General features: G+C 40.6%; 1 pseudogene; it reads left to right on the forward strand.

The window, feature by feature from the left end:
• The first annotated feature begins 4,221 nt into the window (after positions 1–4,221).
• On the forward strand, positions 4,222–9,731 carry LOC137282076 (uncharacterized; annotated as a pseudogene).
• Positions 9,732–11,333: the final 1,602 nt, after the last annotated feature.

An 11,333-nucleotide genomic window follows, 5' to 3' on the forward strand; every position in this document is an offset into this window, starting at 1 on the left:
AATTCCGCCTTGATGAAGAAGGAACAGCAGATGGAGTTACCGATTTTAATATAGTAGGAAAATGGTCACTTCCACAGAGGTCATCGTAGACTGACCATTCAAATTCATTAAGTAGATTAGAGTCTGCAAGAGACAGATCCAGAGAAGAGTAGGTGCCGGTTGCAGGATGCAGATATGTGCTCGAATCATCATTACATATGCACAAATCAGTATTGAAAATAAAATCTTCCAGTGTTTTACCTTTAGTGTTTATATTTGTACCACCCCACAGTGGATTATGGCCATTGAGATCACCCATTATTATACAGGGAAGTTGGTCATAGAGAGCTTGCAAATCAGACAGTTGAAGTGTTGAAGAAGGCGGAATATACAACGAGCATACTGTGAAGGCAACATGAAGAGTAAGTCTCACTGCAACGGCTTGAAGATTAGTTGTAAGTGAGACAGGGCTGTGTATAACATTCTGATTTACAAGGATTGAAGATCCTCCAGTGGCCCTATCACCTGGAGGAGAAACAGAATGATATCCAATGAACTGACGTAAGTTAAAATTGTCTGCCTGCTTCAGGTAAGTTTCCTGTAAGCAGAAAGCTGATGGTTGTAAATCCTGAATCAACAGCTGTAATTCATTAAAGTTGGTTTTTAGTCCTCTACAATTCCACTGGACAATACACGGAGAAACTGTTTCTATGGGGGATTGATTGGGGATCTACCCCTGATCTTTTTTGTTGGTGATAAGCTACGAGCTCTACAGAGGATGTTGTCAGAAACATCCATATCTTCAAGAGATCCAAACTTATTATATATTTGGATTGTATTTTCTGCCGCTTTTGAGGTTCTGCCCTTATGGTATTTTTTTGCAGACTCATTTATTGGTTTGAGTTTTTGTTTTGGTAGTTGCTTCCCATTATTCCCAGAGGAAGGTTTGGAAATGGGCTGTGATGATGATTGTTCCTGGGAAGATGGCCGAGACTGAACTTCTTCTCTAACAGTTGTTGATGTACATACAAGAGTTTGCGTTGACTGGTCAGGACAGTAGATTTCGGGTGCAACAGTGTTAACCCATGTCAAATCAGTTTGGCACTGCGCTGATGAAGTGGACACTGTTGAAGTTACAGTTTGATTTGTTGATGTTCTCGCAACTGAAGCATAGGATTCGTTTGGTTCTGATGTGTGAACAACAAGTTTCTTTGCATCAGCAAAACTAAGTTTCCTTGTGAATTTGATTTTATTAATTTCCATTTGTTGTTTCCAGATCGGACATTCTTTTGAAAAAGATGAATGTGTTCCAGAGCAGTTGGTGCATTTTTTAAAGTTGCTGTCACAGTCTTCAGTAACATGAGTTTTTTCGCTGCAATGAGCACATGTAATAGCATTTGTGCAGTTGGTAACACCATGACCATACCTTTGGCATTTGAAACATCTCAACGGGTTAGGAATATAAGTATCAACATTGAGACGACAATATCCTGCTTTAATTGCTTTTGGTGCAGTTGGAGAAGAAAAATGGAATAGGTAGGTGTTTGTTGGTTTAGTTTCTGAGTTTTTTCGAGTTGTGAATCGTTTCACAAAAATCACTCCTTGTTCTTTCATTTCTGTGGCTATATCTAATTCACTCATGTCGGCAAACAGTTGATCCCGGTCTCTCACAATTCCTTTGCTAGTGTTCAAAGTTCTATGTGGAGATACCGAAACTGGTATTCCAACCAAAAGCTGTGTTGACATCAAATTTGTTGTTTGTTGTTTCCTGCTGCATTCAATGAGCAAAGAACCTGATCGCAGTCGTTTGATGTTTGGGACTTCACCTGCAATACCTTGGATACCTTTTGACACTGCAAACGGATTTAATTTTAATGGTGACTTGTCAAGTGTCTCAAGAACTAAAAATCGTGGCCAGTATTCAGTTGAGTTAGAAGGTCGTTGGTCATCATCATCACTGTCCAGTTGACGTTTGTTTCGTTTTTGGGGGGTTTTGTATTCCATAGTTAGTGTAGAAGGTTCATCATCCGAGCTCCCCACCCACCACGGAGTATCACAAGGACAATGCTATTAACAAGTGGGTCTCCAACTTGCAGCACCAAGGATACCCGGATGATATACTCCAGCAGAAGAATTAGAAATAATTAGTCTACCAGATTGGCCCATGAGCCATCGCCTTCTGGCATAAGACTCTAGGCGAAGTTCAAAGCAACATAATTCAACATCAAACATGTTTTAGACATTAAAGCCAAGACCAAAATCAATCAAAATCAGTTCAAAATCATACTTGTGCAATGATAAATAAATTTATAGTCTATGCACAGGGCTTGGCATGACCAGCCGATTGGTTGAACCGGGCCCATTCAACCTCCCGTCTAGGTGAAGTAAGGGTCGAAGGGGTGTGTTGAGCAAAGGGAACACGTTTACAGGCCCCCAGTGCCCTCAACCCCCAGACTCCCGTCCTCCACCGACACAGGGCCGCAACCCACGGCAAACGGGTTGGTGGACCAAATATCCCCCCGGGTCCACTATGGGGGTGTCGGCGAGCTCTCAGCATTACCCAGCACCCACCACGAGGAGGTGGCTCGCCACGGGTGCCTGATGATGATGATGTTGATGTTGATGTTGATGATTGTAGTAATAATTTCGGTCGTGTAGCGCACTGCGACGACGATGACGATGACGATGATGATGATGATCATCATCATCATGATTGTAATAAATCTCTTGGCCGTGTAGCGCACAGCGAGCCCAGTGTTGATATAATGTGTTGTGTTGTCCGTTAGAGTGGAATGTGGGGGCTGGAGAATTGGCGATTATATTGAAAGTTAGCCATTATTAAAAACAACAAATATACTACGATTAAGAGTTTGGTCGTACTAAATTTACATAGAATGTTTTGGACTTACGTACCCTCTCAGGAGGACAATAATTTTACAATACTTCAATCCCATCTCAGTTTATAAGCAATGTAAACTGTTAAAATGAGCTGTGGATATATCAGCCTAAGGAATGCTTTGTGTGTTTGGAATGGTTTTATATTAAAGTAAACAATAGAAGAGATTCCGCACAGACCTAGTGGTGAAATCAAAATCCTCGAATTGTTCCTCGTTTCAGCAGTTCACGTACTTCCGAACAATTGGACACGTTCTTTTCAAAACATATTCAAAACGTATTGAAACATTACCACTGGAAATGTTTGTAAATATGACAGTGTGCAAGTGAATTATATGTAACCCCTTGTCTTGAAGTCTGTCTCATTTCTTAATAAAGATTGCAAACGTTATAATTAATTATTGCATGGCTTGTACACTCGATATCCTTCTTATCTTTTGATATAGGATTATGCACAATGTTTACAGCTGAAAAGGAAAACACCGAGAAGCAGCTCTCAAGAAACATGGACGTCTTACGCGGTAATTGTCCATAACACTTCTTCTTGTGCCTTCCAAGTAATTCAATCTGCGACATAGTTGACGACTTCACTTGTATCTATAATCGTCAATATCATCGAAGTGGTAAACATATTTATCTTACCTCACACATTAATGTCGCTTTTTGATTGGCTAAGCGCTATTGGATTGTTTTCAATGTACCCCGCTCACAGGCGATGTATTATTTTCAATGTGCACAGCTGGGAATTCCGAACTCTTCTGGTGATTTGTCTCTAATAACATTGAACCACGCATTAAGCATGGATATTACCGATGTGTTGCGATTGAAAATCGATGGAAGGGAGATAACTCTAAATCTGCTTACCATGTGTCGTCTGCCAAATGGCGATTCGCCTCGCATTCAACAGAAGTGCTTCAAACAGTTCAAAATTAAAATTCAGGTGTTCGGTAAGATAAATACGTTGTTCACTTGTCCCTCGGGGCTCATGGCCCCCTTGTCACCAGTGAACAACTTATATTATACCTTGTCCCTTTAGCCTTCCACACATACTATAACAGATTGAATAATCATATTGACATATATGATAAACTTGGAGTCACTAAATCGTCGCTGACAGATGAAACATAACTGTTTGATTGTGATGTATAAACACATCCTCGTGATAAAGTGAAAAACATACAACCGACACAGCTCTTGCGAGGGGCTTCTTGTGTATGTGGAATGGGTTTTGTGTCTTACATTCATCATGCATATACATCATACATATATGGATATATTCATATGTTTACAGGTGTGGCCAGAGAATGTGGTGTCCATCCGCTCAAGCCAGGAACTGCAGACATATCTATGGTGCTGAAGTGTGAGTATATTTAATCAAATAACATGCAGCGTCAACACTCCACTTCAACGTCAATATCATCTTCAACGTAATATATACTTCTCATCAAACGTTTCGACTCACAAGAAACAGTCAGTAAATGGTTCAGTGTTTTTACGTGGCTACATCGAAGATTGATTTCTCCACTCACTTGGGGGAACCAACTACAAACTTTTGCAGATGAATCAAATTGCTGGCAAGCATGAACAAATACCGTACATGGTGTGAACAGGTGCGTTTTGGTGTGAAGTCTTTTCTTCAGAATTTTCACAGATTTTTGTCATTTATTGAATTCATGACAATAGTCTTTTCAAGGTTACGATTTTGTTTTACAATACATCAGTTCATGTTTAAACGGCACCTTTAAATAATATGGAATATTTTGTAAAATTAATTTTAAAACAGGCGCCTGAAGTAAGTGGCTATATTCACACTACTGAATCAATACTTTGGATGAGAAGTATACCACGACTGAGGCGGATCGACGAAGTTACCTATCTCACGCTTGAAGAGTCGCTCCAGGTTCAGTGATGGCGTGGTACTGTGTTATCAATGAAATGCAGCATGAGGGTTTAATGTTCTTGGGTCATGCCGGGTTATCAACATACACTCGGGCACCTGATGACGGGCCGATCATTGACTTTTCTTGTCTGTAAAAACCTATTTCCAAATGAACAATTCACAGACGGAGACACACTGGACTTACTAACTCTATCTAGGTTATTTCTACGAGCTGAATTTATGCCAGTAACCACGAGGCGTTCTTTGTGATGTTGATAACGCACGTCCAACCAGAACCTCAAGTAAAGAAAAATCAAAATTCAGGTCCTGTATTCATGATACATTTAACTGCATATGATTACAGCATCCATCAATAAAATAAAGAATCCAGGGCAGTGACATACACGGAAGGCACATGGTGCAATACGTAATGATAATTATCGAACAAAGGACTTAGTTAGGAACTGCATCAAAAAGACAGGATTAGCAAAATGAAGAAAAACATACTAAAGAACGAATACACAATGCACAAACAAACATTGATTGGTGAAAACACTAGTCACGCGCAACAATGACCACTGGTCTAACTGGTCTGGCAATGCTACACATTTAAAGAAACACACCTTTGGTCAAATGTGTAAATTTCACGGTTGAAATTGAAATGTGCAAAGTAAACAATAGCGTACACAAACAAACGCTGACTGAACGCCAGTGGGCGCAAACAGTAACACTATTTAATCTGTTTCAAGGACATATGGAAGTTATGACTATCATATATCATATATGATATATGTCATTAAAGCTGAAGGTCGTTGTCGGCACAAGTACTACAGGAATGTACCACAGGAACCTTTCTGTATACAGAAGTGTACCCTGGCCAAAATAAATCTACAGCATGGTACCCTAGGACGATCTTATTCTGCATCACAATCAGCACTGAACACATACTTTTCTTCCTGCCTTTCAAACCGCGGGAGAAAAATCAACATGACACTGCGTGCCAGTTGTGAAATACCAGCTCCATATTCTATCGCGTTAGAATACAAGGCAAATAAAAGATTTTTGATGCCAGAAAGCACTCGAAGTCGAGCGATCTGGAACAACACCACAGGTCGTTGATCTGTCTCTTCAAACACACAGGAGTCCATCAGCAGATCCACAGCACTTTATCCATGACAGAATCGGTATACAACTACATTATGTTGTAACAAGGGCAAGGTGCATTGAGAGAGGGGATGGTCAGCCAACCCACCTAGCCACTGTCTGAGGGTCAAATGCAGACCAACACAAAGTCATCTGAATTTAACCTTGAGGGTCGCATCTTGATTAGACTGTCACGTGACGCATATGTCCAGATGTAGGATGGCATATATATATAACAAACTGGATATTCAATCCCTGAAACATCCTCTTGAATAAGGACAGCACCTGCACCAACATCACTTGCATCAATTTGCAACTTAAATGCTTTCTCAAAATTTGGTGCCTGCAATACTGGAGAATTCATGAGTATGGCTTTGACTTTTTGAAATGCAGTCTGACAACTGCTATTCCACTGAAATTTTACCTTTTTACCCAAAAGGTTAGTAAGTGGAGATACAACATAGTAAGTGGAGATACAACATCTAAGAAGTTTTGATAAAACTTTCTGTAGTAGTAGAATCTCATGAGTTCTCTCTTATATTGAGGTACTGGAAAAGTGTACAGTTGTCTCAACTTTAGCATGAACTGGTTGTACCTGGCCGTGCCCTACAACATGCCCTAAAGATACCACTTGTGCATTTCCGAATCCACACTTGGCGAGATTTACAGTTGACTTCGACTCAGACAATCTTTCGAAGAAAGCACAAGTCCTTTTCAGATGGTCATCCCACTCCATGTCGTGATCGATGACATCATCCATGTAAGCCTCGACACGATCAAGGCCTGCTGTGACATTGTTGACGAGTCTCTGGAACATCGCTGGAGCGTTCTTCAGACCAAACGGCATCACCTTGTACTGATACAGTCCATCTGGTGTAGCGAATGCCGATATTTTCTTTGCACGGTCTGTAAGTGGAACCTGCCAGAAGCCCTTCAGTAAGTTAAACTTACTTATAGATTTAGCTTGACCAATGCTATCAATACAATCGTCCACTCTCGGAATAGGATACGAGTCAGTTCGTGAGAGTACATTGACAGCTTTCATGTCGGCACAGCAGTGCCAACCACCTCCACTCTTCGGCACAAGAACACATGGTGAACTCCACGGACTGTCACTGGGTTCAACAATGTCATTGTCCAGCATGTATTTCACCTCCTTTCGTAGAATTTCACGTTTCACTGGATTCATCCAATAAGGGTGTTGTTTTACAGGCACAACATCACCTACATCTATATCATGGCTAACAACATCAGTTCGACCAGGCACATCAGGAAATAAGTGAGAGTACTTGTAAATCAAATCTGGCATCTGAACTTTCTGCTCAGGAGGTAAATGTGATAGTTTCTCATCAAGGTGAGCTAACACATCAGAATTTCTAACCTGTCATGATATTTCTCTATCATGTTGACATGACACAATATCTTTTGTTAACGACGACCAGGCATCAAGACGACATAGTCTGTGTTGCTAACCTTTTTGTCAACAACATATGGACCTTGATATCTTGCTCTCAGTGGCTGAAGGGATATGGGAGGCAAAACTAACACTTTCTCACCACAAGCAAAATTTCTCTCTTTTGACTTTTTGCCATAGTTTAGCTTCATTTTGTCATGTGAAACTTTCAAGTTTCTTCTAGCCAACTTCTGCATTTCAACATCCTCACCCTGTGCACTAATAACCTGCTCTCTGGAAAGAAAGTGTTGCATGGACCGGCGCTCGTATCGTCAATCACTGGATAATTTGATGCAGACTGCATGATTTGCAGATCGCCGGCATATAACTGGCATACTACCAGAGCTGAGTGTCCTGTTAAACAGGCAGCCTGGCGAGCCACCTTCACCTTTCAACATGTGTAACAATCTCCCGAAATACCTTCTCTGCTAACGTGACTCAGATGCTGACATTGTTTGACGTGCAATCGACATGTTCCTCATTATAGCACGTCTGTATAATGAAACGGTGTACAACTGCACCTGCGACTCTTCATCCCTGTGTGATTATCGTGCTCTGTTTATCGTTCCGAGTTTGTAATTCAGAATCACCACTGTTTATATTTCTGATACTTGTTACGAGTATGTATTTTCCATATATTTTGTTATTAATTCAGTAATAATTATTATTGGGTCACAATGTTTAGTGTTTTGAATAGTAAATATTATGGGTCACATAAGCATTCTGGCATTCCGGAATTTATCTGTTCCTAGTTTTCGATGTTTCACTTCCAGGAAACTGTTTCGAGACCATTCTACAGTGTTGAGGATATTCGTTTGTGCCCGAACTTTCGGAAAATGACTTTGTAAACATATATAAAGACTGGTTGCCGTGCTGAGGGTGACACTCACACTGATATTCATTCATATTTGCTGGATCTCTGCCAGGCTTGATAATCAAATCCTGTCAACACGTGAATCTACATTATCTAAAAGATCGCTGTGTTTACATTTTGCCATAGCTGTGCCCTCTCACACCAAGACTTTGGTGAGTTTGCTATATTGTATTTTTGTGACCCAATGACTTAGATTTTGCCTCTCTTGAATTGTACATGAAATCTGCATTGTTATATTGACTTGTGACTCTGTATATCTTGCTCTCGTTACATAACAATACAGAATTTGAACGTAAACAACTTGTCTGTTCTGTTTTGCTGGTTTACAAGGGGATTTCTTAAATAGTTTGTCACGGTAAATTCTTAACCGTAACATACCTATAAAGGCTTTCGTGCAAAGGTTGTACCATTCTGGTTTCTCGTTCCCGTTTTGGAAGAATCATGTATTCTGACAATAACTGTACATTCTGGTCGATTGACTGTCATTTGACCCAATGTCAACATTGATCACATCATCGATTCAAACATAACACACTGCAGATTGATTGTACTTAAGTCTGCATTGATTATATTACTCTCTGCATATCAGTATTTTGTGGACAGATGTGAATTCTGTGCATATAGAGTGAGTGAGTTAAACTGAACGTCACATCGGCAATATTGCAACCATATAGTGATGAGAAATGTAGATACACAATAAATGCAAGTAGTTACAAAACCAGCAAAAATAACAAAAAAGACTTAAAACTAGCTAGCATGTATTTTAGACAATGCCCTGTAAAATGGGCTATTGATCACCAAGAGCTGCAGGTAGCTGTGCATATAGATATCAGTATGAAACTAACGTCTAAATTCATATGTTGTAGGCACACCACTGAAGTATGACAAAGACAGTCTGAACGAAGTCCACATCAACACAGATGGAGGCCTGGTCAACATTAAGTCGGACACCAGACCTGCAGGGGAGGGGAGACTGAAGAAGTACTGGGGCACATGCAGTATTGCCCCCTCCTACAGGATGGCTGTCCACAGTACTGGGAGGTGGAGACCAGGGTCAGTCTAGACAGACCACTCTCAGAGAACTGTCTCATCTTGGATATTGGAGTATGTAGGGAGGAGGAGAGGGACGTGAGTCATTGTATACATGCACGACCTCACTCCTACTGTATGACCGTCGCCCAATATACTCTACACGGAGGGATATGCAGGAGGATATGTAAGGACGAGCTGTTTGTACTGCGTCTGCCTGACACTCTTCCACAGCAGGGGTACCACACACACTACATTACGGTGTTGTCTTTGATGACGCCAGGAAGAAGATTGTCTTCATTGATGTGAAGGAGGAGAAAGTCATATCGACTTTAGGCAATGTAGACGCTAGTGAACAACTGTGGCCGATGTTCGGGGTATATAACCCACACCGCCTCACAGTCAGCATGAGACTTGTAGCTGACAGCGACATCAACATGACAGAGAAGAAAGCGATGATTGTCAAGGAACTGCAGTGATGGTGATACTACTGGTGACTATGAACACATGGATCTATAGTAGATACATATCAACAGCATGGGTGGAGAGCTTTCCTCGTGACTCTAGTGTATGTGAGACCCTCAAATATTAAGACAAAACACAAATAGTGAAGCTTAGTAGAAAACATATCGCCAGTAGTGCAACTTGTGATCTATTACCCCCATTTTCCTGCACCTATTGTGGTGATATCATTCGGTGAGTGTGTGTGTGAGAGTACACTTATAGTCACATCGGCCATAGTTCAGCCATATCGTGACTGGAAAGTTGCAAATTCATATTAGACACAGTTAGATTGTGTGACAGTGCACAATTTATCTTTGTATTCTTCATATTTGTATATTTTTGTATGTATGTATTTTGTATATATTTGCCACTTATTTGTTTCAGTATGCATGTATTTTGTATATATTTGCCTGAAAGTTTACACAGAGTTTTAATAGTTGAAATGTCACTTTAATTAGCCTTCATGTCATGGCTCAAACGCACCTGGCAAGGATATATAGCATTGAACATGTCAACTCAAGCTATTTTTATTGCACCAGTAAATGTCTTAATAGCACACTGTATAGACATCCAGACCACAACTGTAATAAATTCAGTCTAATTAGCACCAAGCACTGTTGTCACGGCCAGGTGAGATCAGCTGTAGGAAATTGTAAAAGAAACCGTAATTAAGCCGGTGTAATAATCCTGTCACGGTCACGTGACCACCCGTCCAAAAATCCATTTCGGCTTGTCCACTCAGTAACCGTTAGTACAAATGTCTGATCTTGGTCAACCAATCAAAATCGAAATTGAAACACCTATTGTACCTTTTCGGCCAATCACAAAAACACTGATCAGTGATATTTCGGCTATAAAAATAGGTCAGTGATTTCATATCAAGTCAATTGACCTCACAATAAATGTTAAAGCATCTCCTTCACTGATCATTGACTTACGGAATTCTACATTCTCTTTAAGGATTTAAACTTGTCATCCCACTCACCAAGTTGACAATAGATTTTCACAGGAAGACAATTAAAACTAGCATGGAACTATAAAACAAGCTGTTATGGACAATACGAAAGGAAAGCAGGCAGGTTCTTTTTGTTGTTTGTGATATTTTTATTACTTCGTGATATTAGTTCAAATGAACTTGACTTAACAGAAAACGAACTGGAATGACTATTGAAACGTTCCGATAATGGGCCTATAAAAGGGGCAAAAAAACGTTGGGTGTTGTTGATTAACGTTGTCGTTGAATATATACAGCCCATTCACATGTTGCACGTCGACTTCAAGCTGGTTCCCAGGGCTATCTGGTGATGTCATCAGAAGTGACCTGTCTTCAAAAGGTTCGACGCCGGGGCGCTTTTTAGCCCGACTTAACCCGATTTACGGCAGTTTTTCACGCTGCAGTTACTTGTTATCTTTTGTACATTGGCCACAGTGAAAGAAGCGTCTTGGCTTTCTCTTCACGTGCGGCTGTCATGTTTTCCTACCCTTAAAGCCACCCAAAGATAAAACTTCAACCTTGTTGACCGCTACTGTGGTCCGCCAAGAGAGCGGAATGTCACTGGTTCGATACCAAATGGCGT

The sequence above is a fragment of the Haliotis asinina genome, chromosome 4 (genome assembly GCF_037392515.1).
Source record: "Haliotis asinina isolate JCU_RB_2024 chromosome 4, JCU_Hal_asi_v2, whole genome shotgun sequence".
Classification (NCBI taxonomy): domain Eukaryota; kingdom Metazoa; phylum Mollusca; class Gastropoda; order Lepetellida; family Haliotidae; genus Haliotis; species Haliotis asinina.